Source organism: Girardinichthys multiradiatus, chromosome 9 (assembly GCF_021462225.1).
Source record: "Girardinichthys multiradiatus isolate DD_20200921_A chromosome 9, DD_fGirMul_XY1, whole genome shotgun sequence".
In the NCBI taxonomy this organism is placed as follows: Eukaryota; Metazoa; Chordata; class Actinopteri; order Cyprinodontiformes; family Goodeidae; genus Girardinichthys; species Girardinichthys multiradiatus.
Genome location: NC_061802.1, coordinates 24,000,610 through 24,014,423, shown reverse-complemented (window position 1 = coordinate 24,014,423; position 13,814 = coordinate 24,000,610).

Here is a 13,814-nt window from a genome sequence, read left to right as displayed (position 1 = left end):
TGATTCTGAATTCTATTTAAGAATTATAATTCATAATATAATGTCTATTGACTATTTCAACCTGGCCTTGCTCTAAGCAGCACTTGTTTATTAATAGGTAGGTTGATAAGGAGTCTAGGTGGGGGAGGGGTGCACTTGTTGAAGGGTAATTTAACTTTATTAATATTATGCTCATTTATTTTGATTATTTTCATTTGTATGTTTTCCTAATTTGGTTTAAAATGTGCAAAAGATGAAGCATTTAAGTTTCTTTGTTTGGGAAAGGGGTTATTTTAACGTCACAACCTAAAGGATCCACTAGCGGAACTCGCATGTTTTTTTTCTGCACTCATGAGGGAAAGGAGAAGCAGTGATACGGTCTCCTGTGATCATTGTCTTGCACTTTTTCCCTTCTTTTAAGGGGGTAACATTTTGGAGGCACCGCTGGGATGTTTGGCGGGGGGACAATTCCCAAGATTCCTGTGAAACCCTTCTGCTGATTATCTCGAAACAACCCAAGGCTTGCAGAAAGCACAACGTGGAGGTCTTCAGACACCTGTTGGCAGTTTGTATCCTGAAGTGTGCCCTGACCACTAGGGACCAACACCAATCAGTTGAAGTCAGTTGGACCCCATTTTATTGTTTCTGAATCCTAGAGGGCAAAATGGAGTCGGAGTTGGAAAAACTTCAGTTGGAGATAAAAGGAGCATTGTATAACAGCTGAACAATTGATTAACGTTTACACCACACTGCAAATTTCAGCACCTGGAAGGGAACCTTTGACTTGTAAAACACGCAGCCACCTAATTTCATATTTCATCAAATATCTTGAGTGGGAGGGACTGGCTAGCCTTGAAGATGAAGGCATGTCAGAATATCTCATTATCTGGGACACAATAAATATGATAACTGCCCAAGAGACACCTGAAATAGAAATTCAATCTGATGATCAGGAAAGGCTTCAAAAAGAGTTAGAGACACTTGGACTGTCATTACGACAAAAAGAAAAAGAGGTTCAGGATGTGATGGACAGAAAAACACCCTCTTGCCCACAGGTTCCACAGACAAATATGACTCCAACATTTTCAGATAGTCCGATGTGGCACAAAGATTTCAAGATTCTGGGACAGATAGGAGACCCAGGCTAGAAGGATAGGCTGACATTTTCTAGCCTGGCAAGACAAATTGAAAGTGGGCTCACCAAAGGCTATTCAGAGACAGATATTGTGGATGCTGTGATCCATGCTATAACACCAGGCCTACAATTACGGAGTTATTTGGAGGGAAAAGAGGCCCTCCCTCTACCTGCTCTGCGTAGAATTTTACGATCTCATTACCAGGAGAGGGGTGCCACAGATTTATACAAGCAACTAACCTCAGAGGTTCAGAGCAGCAAGGAGTCCCCTAAGAACTTCTTAATTAGGGCGATGGACCTAAGACAGAAAATTCTTTTTGCCTATCAGGAAGCTGACTCAGCTTTAAAGTATGACCCTGCTCTTGTCCAAAATCTCTTCATGCATACCGTCTTGACTGGCTTACAGAATGACAACATTAAGAGTGATCTTCAACCTTATCTCACAAAGCCTGACACACCAGATGAACTATTGCTAGAGAAAGTGAACATTGCTTGTACAAATGAAAAGGAGAGGCAGGACAAAAAGAGGCATGCTGTCCCACAAAGGCCAACCAGTGTGAGTACTATTCAGTCTGGTGAGCTGCAAGGGGAAACAAAATCTTCCACCCAGCAAAGCCGATCAGAATATGTCCCCCGATGTGTTATCTGAGATCAAAGAGATGCGTTCTAACATGGTGTTATTAAAAGACTTGAGAGCCGAAGTGTCCCAAATTAGAGAAACGATTCAAAAGAACACTACGACACTGCCAAAGCAACCCGCACAAAGTTTCGAACAAGTGTCTTGCGCCAGTCCAGTGTTCTCACCAGTATAGCAGTCCTTCAGGTCTATGTCACCAATGTTGCCATTTTACCCCCAGCAGCACCCAGAATTGCAACAGGAGTACAGGCCTCTGTATGGTCCAGGACAGATGAGAGAGACCACACAATTTCAACAACGGTTTGCTCCACGCCGATATTACCAAAAATCACGCCCACAGCCCAGATGCTTTGCTTGTGCCGAAGCCAATGAGGAATATTGTCAGCATTGCTTCAAATGTGGAAGTACTGAGCATTTCAGAGCAGGTTGTAGAGCAGATAAAACAGCACATTCAACACTTAGGGGACCTTTAAACTAAGTAGTGTTGCCTCAGTGGGACGTGGGGCACCCAAAGCTAATCTTAAGTCCCATTTCTGTGTGAACTGTGAAGAAAAGAAAGTGAAGGAGGAATTAAAATGCTGTTCAAGTTGTAAAATTGCACTTTATTGCTCAAGAGCGTGTCAGAAAACGTATTGGCCTGCTCACAAAATTGACTGCAAGCCACATTCATGTTCAGGTGTTAGACAACAGGTCAGACAGCCATGTGAACGATCTAAGTCTAAAAAGATCAAAGCCACTGGTAAAGATCAAACTGTAAGAGAATTAGTAGGAAAAGAAATGTTTTATCAAGTGCTTTCAGAATGGACAGAATATTCAAGCACTCTGGGACACAGGTTCATAAATTTGTGCTATAGATGAGGTTTGGAAAAAAAAACAACTACCTGAACTGCAACTGAGTGATGTCACTGAGCTGGTGGACCCCCAAGATCCGTTACATATCGAAGCAGCTAATGGTACTGACATGCCATACACTGGCTGGCTGGAAGTTCCTTTCAAGCTGACTGCCATGGACGACGAGCTGCTAATACCTGTGCTTGTGTTGAAAGGCAACCAACAGCAACGTCCAATTACTGGCTTCAACGTAATTGAACATCTCGTGCAGAACAACCAGCAAGGCCAATTTAAAGATGGAGACATGAACAAACTTGTGAACGCAGTGAAAATTGCATTCCCTCATCTGAGAAATAAAGTAAAAGCCTTTATTTCTGCTGTCAGCCTTGGTCAAACATGTGAACACAGTGTGAGGACAATAAATGAAAGAGTCAGTGTGCCGAAACACAGCGTCATCCAGATTGAGTGTCGTATTCAGGCTCCACAGTTTAGGGAGGATAAAGCTGCTTTTTGAGCCTCTTGTGAACCCACAGTGGCCTGAAGGACTAGAATTCTGTGATACCCTTGTGTCAGTTAAGGCAAAAACAGCCCCAAAGTTTGTTGTAAGTGTTCAAAACCCCACCAACCATGATATTATACATCCAGGCCGAACAGTCATTGGAGCTGTGCAGTGTGTAATGTCTGTGTACTCAGCTGACTTATTCAACACAACCCAACAACCAACCAGTACATCTATAAATCACATCCAGGCCCCGAGAACCAGTGAAGGTGTCCCTACAGATGCACCGTGGGATCCCCCCGTTGATTTGACCCACCTGGATGAGGATCAGAGAAAAATAGTAAGTCAGATGTTAAGGGAACAATCAGGGTCTTTCTCAAAGTCTGGTGAAGATATTGGTTGCATACCAGAGTTGCAAATGAACATTTCACTCAAGGATGCTGAACCAGTGTCAAAAACATATCGTGTTGTGCCAAAACCCTTGTACAAAGAGGTGAAAGATTATCTACAGAATCTCATAGCGCAAGGGTGGGTTGAAAAATCCACATCATCTTACTCATCGCCAGTTGTGTGCGTCAGGAAAAAAGATTGCACCCAGCGTTTATGTATCGATTATAGAGAGCTCAACAAAAAAACACATCCCGACCGTCACCCAATTCCTAGGGTTCAAGATACAATGGATAATCTGGGAGGAAATGCCTTCTTTTCATTACTGGACCAGGGAAAAGCATCTCACCAGGTGTTCATGGACAGAGACAGCAGGCATTTAACTGCCTTTGTGACTCCCTGGGGTCTGTATGAGTGGGTACGAATCCCATTTGGCCTGATGAATGCACCCGCAGCATTTCAGCGCTGCATGGAGCAATGTTTAGCAGATCTAAGGGATGACGTGTGTACCATATCTTGATGATGTCCTGGTGTTTAGCAGAACTTTTGAAGATCATGTCAGCCATGTCCGAGCAGTGTTGCAGCGCCTTGAGGCAACACGGGATCAAGTTAAAACCTAAAAAGTGTGACCTGTTTAAAGCTGAGGTGCGGTACCTGGGCAGGATCGTATCTGCCGAGGGTAACAGGATGGACCCAGCTGATACTGCTGCTGTAAGAGCCCTAAAGCATAAACATCCTGCAAATGTTGGTGAGTTGAGAGCAATTCTTGGACTCTTGAGCTATTACAGGCAATATATAAAGGACTTCTCATGCATTGCTAGTCCCTTATATGACTAGCTAAAAACACCTACAGGAACTGAGACATTACTGAACAAAAAGAGATGGCCTGCAAAAAGTGGCAACAGAGCTGTCCCATCCAGCACAGTCATTCAGTGGACTGAAACGCATCAGTTAACAATGGAACAACTCATTGATTGCCTTGTCAACCCCCCAGTTCTTGGCTTCCAAGACTTCTTGCAGCCATTTGTTCTTCACACGGATGCATCCAATCTCTGGTTGCTGTATTGTACCAGTGGCAGAATGGAAAGCTCCGTGTGATTGCCTATGGCTCGCGCACCTTAACTGCTGCAGAGAAAAATTATCATTTACATTCTGGGAAATTGGAGTTTCTTGCCCTTAAATGGGCGATAGCAGAGAAATTCAGAGACTATATTATGCTCCGTTCTTTACAGTGTATAGTGACAACAACCCACTCACATATGTGTTGTCAACTGCCAAATTAAACGCAACAGGATGCCGATGGGTCGCAGAGTTGGCAAATTTCCATTTTTCTGTGAAATATAGACCTGAAAAGGAAAATATTGACGCAGATAGTCTATCCAGAATGCCTTTAGATGTGGAATCTTTTATGAAAGAGTGTTCAGAGGAAATGCCATCTGATGTCATCGGGGCAACTACAGAAGCTGTGAAAAATCAGGACACGTCCAGTGCGTTATGGTCAATGTGTGTCTCAGCATCATCTGCAGATATGACTTCTGACATGCCTATCATCCCATTGACACCAGAACAGATCCAGAATGACCAAAGAAATTATCCTGTTCTGGGACCAGTGATCCAGTTCAAACTAACCGAACGCAAGCCAGCAGGTCCACGACTCAAGCAATTTAGTCCATAGGTGGGGTGCCTGCTAAGAGAGTGGGACAAGTTGGAAATAGACGAAAGCGGGATCTTGCACAGAAAGACGGCAAGCAGAAAACAACTTGTGCTTCCAGAAAGACCTAAAAATACTGTATTGAGAGAACTTCATGATGAAATGGGCCACCAAGGTGTTGACCGGACAACATCCCTGATACGGGATAGATTTTATTGGCCTTATATGCAACTAAAGATAGAGAGCTATGTCATGAGAAAATGTGTGTTAGATATAAGAAACCCAGCCAGGAAACGAGGGCTCCGCTCACAAACATCATAACGACTCACCCATTTGAACTTGTCTCTGTTGATTTTCTGCACCCAGACAAATGCCAAGGGGGTTATGAGTATATCCTGGTGATTATTGACCATTTCACCCGCTTTGCTCAGGCCTACGCCACCACTTCCAAATCGGCTAAAACTGCTGCGGACAAGATCTTTAATGATTATGCTGAGGTTTGGATTTCCCACCCGAATACATCATGATCTGGGTGGTGAATTTGAAAATCAACTGTTCACACAATTAAAAAAATATTGTGGGGTTGCCAGATCCAGAACCACGCCCTACCACCCACAAGGGAATGGACAAGCTGAAAGATTCAACCGGACGTTACTCCAGATGCTAAGGACACTCACAGAAAGACAGAAAAACAACTGGAAGGACTCGTTAAACAAAAGGATTTACGCATACAACTGTACTCGGAGTGAGGTGACAGGTTTCTCTCCCTTCCAGTTGTTGTACGGGCGTTCCCCACGATTGCCAGTTGACATGCTGTTTAACTTGACTTCAGAACAAGCAGGTCACAATCATCATGGCTACATGGAAAAGTGGAAGCAGGGTATGGAGGAAGCGTATGGAATTGCCAGAGAAAATGCCAATAAAGCTGGCCTGAGGAGTAAGAAATTGTATAATAGCAAAGTAAAAAGTTCAGTACTACAGCCAGGTGATCGTGTTTTAGTACGCAACTTGACGCCTTGTGGCAGGCCAGGGAAACTAAGGAATCACTGGGAGGACATTGTCCATATTGTTGTACGGCAAGTAAATGAAAATGTCCCAGTTTATGAATTCAAACCCGAAAAACGTCAAAGGAGGTCAAGGATCCTTCATCGAAATTTGCTGCTACCATGTGACTCTTTGCCTCTTGAAGTCCCGGTGCAGCCTGAAAAGAAGAGGAGAAAAGTTTTACATCATGCAGGATTGGAGCAGTTGGAGGAAGAGGATGATGATGCTGATGAATACTATCCTGTGCTGTTTCATCAACCATGTAAGCCCGAGAGAGTAAATCCTATGCTGGCAAATACAACCCAAGAGCCACTAGGTAACCAATTTGAGGGGAGTGTATTACTTGAAATGAATAACGAACAAGGAGAAACAGCTGTGAAAGAGTGTGAAGAGTCGGGCACCTATAATGAGGAACAAATGGAGGAGGATGCCACTGAACTATTTGCTTCACCTGAGATCTTCAGGGAGGGGGCCCAACGACCTTAACGGCAGCCCAAAGTTTTTACATATGAGAGACTTGGCTCCCCAGTCTGTTACAACCTGAGGACATTACCACAGCCCACACACCTCAAAATGCCATGGATGAACATTGTTCACCCATACTACATCTCATATGGTCATTAAAGATGAGAGCATAGTACATGTTGCGTCACTATCTAAGCAATGCACATACATTGGATTCAGATGATGGACTGTTTATTATAACACACACAATAAGGGACTATTCTCCATGTGATAAATGCCAAGTGTTTTACTGACATGCAGGCACCCAGACACATTGAACTCTTGTTTAGGAGTCACGTGACAAACTTTAAGATGATGGACAAGTAGTACATTTCAGGTTGTTTGACAAAATGGACAGTGAGTGTTTACCCTCAAAATGAGAAAGTCTGAAAAGAGGGGGGAGTGTGTTGCAGGGTAATTTAACTTTATTAGTATTATGCTCATTTATTTTGATTATTTTCATTTGTATGTTTTCCTAATTTGGTTTAAAATGTGCAAAAGATGAAGCATTTAAGTTTCTTTGTTTGGGAAAGGGGTTATTTTAACGTCACAACCTAAAGGATCCACTAGCGGAACTCGCATGTTTTTTTTCTGCACTCAATACATGAGTGAATGGAGAAGCACTGATACGGTCTCCTGTGATCATTGTCTTGCACTTTTTCCCTTCTTTTAAGGGGGTAACACACTACTATATCAAAATGAAGGCAAAATGATTAGTTGATATTTTAAGCCATAATTATTATCCTATAGTGGCGACAAAATTTGCGCCGTTAGAAATACTGTATCAGTGTTTGTCCACAAGGAGCAGATGCTTCCTTTTCATTCTCATAAAAATGTGTTGCAAAACAACTAAATGTGCAGAAGTAGAGAAAAGTTGGAGGCAAGAGAATACATTAATGTGCAGCTTTATTTCTTTTATATTCCCCTTATACATAGTGAAGTTTTTAAAAATAAGGTCAGAGAAGGCACAATGATATTGAAAATACAGTTAAGCCCATACATGTCTCTTGCCGGTTTGAGTATAAAGTAACCTTTTAATCTTGCCAGCATGTTTCTTCTGACTGGCTGGACAACACCAGAGTCACAATTTGAATCTCCTGTTGAATCTGTGGAGGGAGCTGAAGATTAGGGTAATTGTGCACATATTTATTTCTCGAGCGCTACTATCCTGCAACTTCACATGCATCCCTTTTCCAACACACCTGAATCAAATGAATGACTTGTTACAAGGCTTCTGCAGAGCTGACTTGACTGAATACTGAGAAGGAAATTCAGCCATTTGATTCAGTTGTGTTGGAGCAGGGATGCATCTAAACATTGCAGGATAGTAGCTCTTGAGGACTGGACTTAGGCACCCCTGTATTAGGGTGATGGCAAGGAGGCTTTCAAACCTCAAAGACTTGGAGCTCATCACCACGACAAGTATATCTTTAGTGATTAATGTCTGAAAGGTATATATTTTTAACATGCCTTTTTTATATACTGTAATATTATTTTTGGATTTGATTCTCATTTTCTGAGGAAACGTACAAGAAACCAACTTTGTGATTGAATGAAATTAACTTAAAATCTAAATCTGCCAGGAGAATAATTTTGTAATTAACTCTTTTGACAGTGATGACTTTGACATTAAAGAGTGGTGTTGATAGTGTAACCTAATGCCAATAAAGTGGTATATTTGTCCAAACAGATGGCTATAGTTTAGGATCAAATATCATCAATCAAAACTTTTTTTTTTATGGATTTTAATAAGTTACTGCCTGGACGTGTCGTTGTTTTTCTTTTGTCGGTTCCACATGTTCTCTTACAACTCAACTGTGCAATGAAATAACATTGTTGGCAGATTTAATTAGGACCTCATTTTTGCATAGCTTTCATCTTGTTGCTGCCAACAACAAGACATGTTAACACTCTTGTACTTTCTTGATATGCATTCCTTTTCAATGAGCCAATTCCTACCATCAGCCAGTAGCGAGGCTTTCTCCACGTTGTGGATTGGCTCAGCCTTACTTGGTCTGAGAGCAATGAAATTAGTGGTGGGAGCTATGCAGACACACCCAGTGATGAACTGATTACAGAGAAACTCTACAGCTGAAAACTGGGAAAGAACCCCCCACCCACCCCCGCGCTGCGCTACCTTCCAAATAAACAATCCCTGCTCACACGCCTGGATGTCGGATGGAGCCTGAAGCATTTTCTTGGCATACTGTGATTTGGTGGGAAAACATCTGAATAATCTGAGAGGGTTTGAAGTTACACCCATTATCCTGAATGTTGAAGATAATGCATTTCAGAATCTCCCTAGTGTGCCTGGTTTTATTGAGTAGAAATTCTTCTTCCTGTTTCATGATCTCTTTTTATCTCTTTTATAATCAGCTGACATGTCTTACAATAATTTGCTAACATGAAATAATGACTGGCATTTTATTGTCACCAGATCTCATTTGAGCCACTCCTTCCTCTTAAGGCATCTCCGTACTTTATGGCGTCTTCATGCTCTGCAAAAAGTGGCACCATGGCTCATTGGGTTCTGCAGAGAAGTTTGGATGCATTGTAAAAATGCATTTTGATGAAATCATACCTACTGATCAATAATTTAAGGGAACTTTTTAAAAGGAAATGCTTTGGAGTTGGATTTATTTTGTTGTTTCAAAGTTGCTTAGAATTGTAAATCCTAAAATGCTCAAAACTATTTAGATTGCTGATTTAAAAAAACAAATCTCTTGCTTGGAAGCTAAATTAAAGTTTCACATCTTCTTTGAATGTGTCTTTTTTTATTTTATTTTTTTGTCTAATTTGGATGAGTTGTTTAAAGCACTGAAAAAGTTGATTCAGCCATGTGAAATTTAAGGTGATGGTTGAACATTTAATTTTAGGTAAAACAGGGATTCTAAGAGTCAATTTCATGGAATGTTTTCTCCCTTTTGTCATACATTTCCCCATTTTGTTTAAATGTCATTAGATAAGAAAGTGAAAGGCTCAGCTTAAACACTTCTCTAAGAGAACATTCAATTCAATTCAATTCAAAGATACTTTAGTGATCCCCGAGGGGAAATTAGAATTCCAGTACAACCCATCCAAACATACATCATGACACAAGACAAGGGAGACGGGTCACCGAGGCTTTGCTGCCCACTCACAGGCGCTGCCCTAATGACATGTCATTTATCAAGCCCTCCACTATTATTGACACTCGTGGAAAAAATGTACACTGCTCATGTGCTGACAACAAAATCATGCCAAAATCATCAATGGAAATCAAATGTATTAACCAATGGAGGCCTGGATTTGGAGTCACACACAAAATTAAAGTGGAAAAACACACTAGAGGCTGATCCAACTTTGATGTAATGTCCTTAAAACAAGTCAAAATGAGGCTCAGTATTGTGTGTGGCCTCCATGTGCCTGTATGACCTCCCTACAACACCTGGACATGCTCCTGATGAGACGGCGGATGGTCTCCTGAGGGATCTCCTCCCAGACCTGGACTAAAGCATCCGCCAACTCCTGGACAGTCTGTGGTACAACTGGGCGTCACGTTGGTGGATGGAGCGAGACATGATGTCCCAGATGTGCTCAATCGGATTCAGGTCTGGGGAACGGGCGGGCCAGTCCATAGCTTCAATGTCTTCATCTTGCAGGAACTGCTGACACACTCCAGCCACATGAGGTCTAGCATTGTCCTGCATTAGGAGGAACCGAGGGCCAACCGCACCAGCATATGGTCTCAGAAGGGGTCTGAGGATCTCATCTTGGTACCTAATGGCAGTCAGGCTACCTCTGGCGAGCACATGGAGGGTCATGCGGCCCTCCAAAGAAATGCCACCCCACACCATTACTGACCCACTGCCAAACCGGTCATGCTGAAGGATGTTGCAGGCAGCATTGGCGAATTTGCCAATCCTGATATTCTCTGGCAAATACCAAGCATCCTGCACGGTGTTGGGCTGTGAGCACAACCCCCCTTTGTGTATGCTGGGCCCTCATACCATCCTCATGGAGTCGGTTTCTAACCGTTTGTGCAGACACATGCATATTTGTGGCCTGCTGGAGGTCATTTTGCAGGGCTCTGGCAGTGCTCCTCCTGTTCCTCCTTGCACAAAGGAGGAGGTAGTGGTCCTGCTGGGTTGTTGACCTCCTACGGCCTCCTCCACGTCTCCTGGTGTACTGGCCTGTCTCCTGGTAGCACCTCCAGGCTCTGGACACTATGCTGACAGACACAGCAAACCTTCTTGCCACAGCTCGCATTGATGTGCCATCCTGGATGAGCTGCACTACCTGAGCCACTTGTGTGGGTTGTAGAGTCCGTCTCATGCTACCACGAGCGTGAAAGCACCACCAACATTCAAAAGTGACCAAAACATCAGCCAGAAAGCATAGGTACTGAGAAGTGGTCTGTGGTCCCCACCTGCAGAACCACTCCTTTATTGTGTGGGTCTTGCTAATCGCCAAAGATTTCCCCCTCTTGTCTTTTCCATTTGCACGACAGCATGTGAAATTGATTGTCAATCAGTGTTGCTTCCGAAGCGGACAGTTTGATTTCACAGAAGTTTGATTTACTTGGAGTTATAATGTGTTGAAGTGTTCCCTTTATTTTTTTGAGCAGTGTACATAAAAGCCTTAGATTAATGGCTGCTATGAGGACTTTGTGACCCCAAGATGTCACTCTTTGCTGCAGTTCTCCAAACGATTCCCCATCCTCCCAACTGTGTGGTGGCACAATAAACCTGAGTCCTTGTCCAGCCTCGTTTTTCACAGCTCCTGTTGTTTTAACCTTTATCACCGATTGTAGATGTAGAGTTTAGGCAAGAGCTTATTTTCTTGTTGATAGTTCCTAACTGCTTAACATCAGTACACATCTGCTTCACTTGAATAGCATGTTCTCTTGTTGTTCCTATTTAGAAGAATGGCCAAGAGAAATAATCACATATTCCTTGGGAAATGGGAAGTAATGGATTTGGATTTAAAAGGTTCTAGAAATAGATGCTGCTCGACTTAAAAAAAAAGTACAGTATTAATTAAAAAATGGTTCAGAATTGTTATAGATGCTGAATATTGGTTTGATTTTATTTTCTGAAATGTTGGTTTCAAATGTGGGGTTTTCTCTTTTCTCACTGAATAAATGTCGCTGTATGAGACTTTCACTGCAATAAAAGCTTGTTTATTTTAAGGTTGGTTATACATCTTTACCAGGGATGCCAATACATTAAGGTTTGTCTGACCAGACATTTCTGCTCAAACCTGTAATTTATGTTTCCTGGATCTATTAGAGCCGTGGTCCATCACTGGGCCATTTGGGATTTCCTGCTCTGGGTCTTAAGTGGTTAAAGTGTAGCTTCAGTTACAGGGCAATTATGTAAGACTGAGTAGAGCAACTGAATTATGGACCAAGTTGTCATTAGCACTCAAGAAAAATTGCACAGACTGTATAATTGATGACAGTTGCCATCTTGGATCTTACTAAATTGATTTTGATGTGTGGGAATACATTAGATGAAATATTATCTGAATTCAATTAGCTGTTTTTTAATTTATTTTGCTTAAATTGAAAGGCAAGAATTCCTAGATGTCTACCTTTTAAAAAAATGCTTTTAGAAAAATGTATCCATTTGTTTACTTAAAGATGTGTTTTGGAGAGAAACTTTAAAAACATCTGATAAAATTATAAGTCCACTGAAAACATCTAGTTCAATAAAAGTAACTTTTAATTCTAGTTTTTCAGTGTTTCTGCATTTAAACAGAATCCAGTAAATATAAGCAAGACTGAACGGCTTTAGTTTTACTTAACTGTTTATTTTTTTACATCACCTTGAAGGTTGTTCAGGTGGTTCGGTGCATGTCTGAAGAAGCATCATTAGATGTAATTTTATGCTGCTTTATTTGAAAAATGCTGAACGAGGAGAACCGGAGTATAAAATAGGTTTTCTGACTCAAAAAACTGTGCCAGATACAATGATGGAAGGCCATATAGTTCTTCAAACACTAAAACCATTAAAGCAAAAATAAAAGGAAATTAAGATACTAGATGTATTCTCAACATGTTAGAATTTCTTCAGTGTGTTCAAAAACCATGGGTTTAAGTAGATCTAGTGCAACTTGTATAAACAGTTTGTGGATTAGGGAGGCTATCGGGTACAAAAGAGGATGCTGTATTGTGCTGGGTCGAAAGCTTCGAGTTTTGTTTTTCAGGAGACTTTGGGACATGGGTTCCTCTCTGGAGTAGGTGAACATCCTTAAAATGGTGATATTTATGGAAGTGAGAGGCTGAGGTGGTCTGTGACAGATGAAATGGGTATTACTGCAGTCTTGGACAAAATCCCCTTAGGGGTGAGCATAAAATGGGGAAGTAATGTTCAGTTAAATTGCAGAAGGAACCAAATATGTGTAACAATGTAAATTGAATTTGACAGTGTGGTTGTGAGAGTTTTAATGTCTCTGCATTAATTTTAATTACTTTTTGCAAGAGGATTTCCCGTGTTCACCCCGTGTAAAAATTGTATTGCCTTTAACACAGCATTTCTGGGTATTAGTCCCAAGCATACATGGAAATGGAATACCAAGGACTAAAAGGACATAAAACGACAACTACAAACCTCCAATAAACCACCTGTAATAACCTATTGCAACAAAGAACACCAAAAGCAACAGTGTGACTACTTGACCAGTGTGAACAAGCTGCTTCTTGTTTAAATTGAAGCATTCTTTATAAAAACTTGGGTGCAACATTTTCACCCAAAATGACAAAGCGCCTGAAGTGGTAGGTTTGCTTTGGCCTGGGATGTATTCAGACCTCCTGGGTATTTTGTAGGCAGTTCTAGCGTAGGGAGTATTTAGACTTATTTAATAACTAATTAAGAGCTGATGGTTATAAGTACCCTGATCCGTTTTAAAAACATAACTTTGAAAGACGAGCCTTACACATTGCTACCTGCTATGAAGCGGCTGTATTACGATTTCTGTCCATGCTGTCACTTTCAAAGCTTTAGACAAAACCTGTTTGATATGTTTGCTTATTCACTTACTCCTTTCCACCTTGCTCTTAGTTTTATCATTTACAACGTATCGTGGGACATGTTTAAATGTTTAGAATTGACAACAGGTGGTTTTAGGTGCAGCTTCAGCACACTATTTGGAAATAATCTTGTAA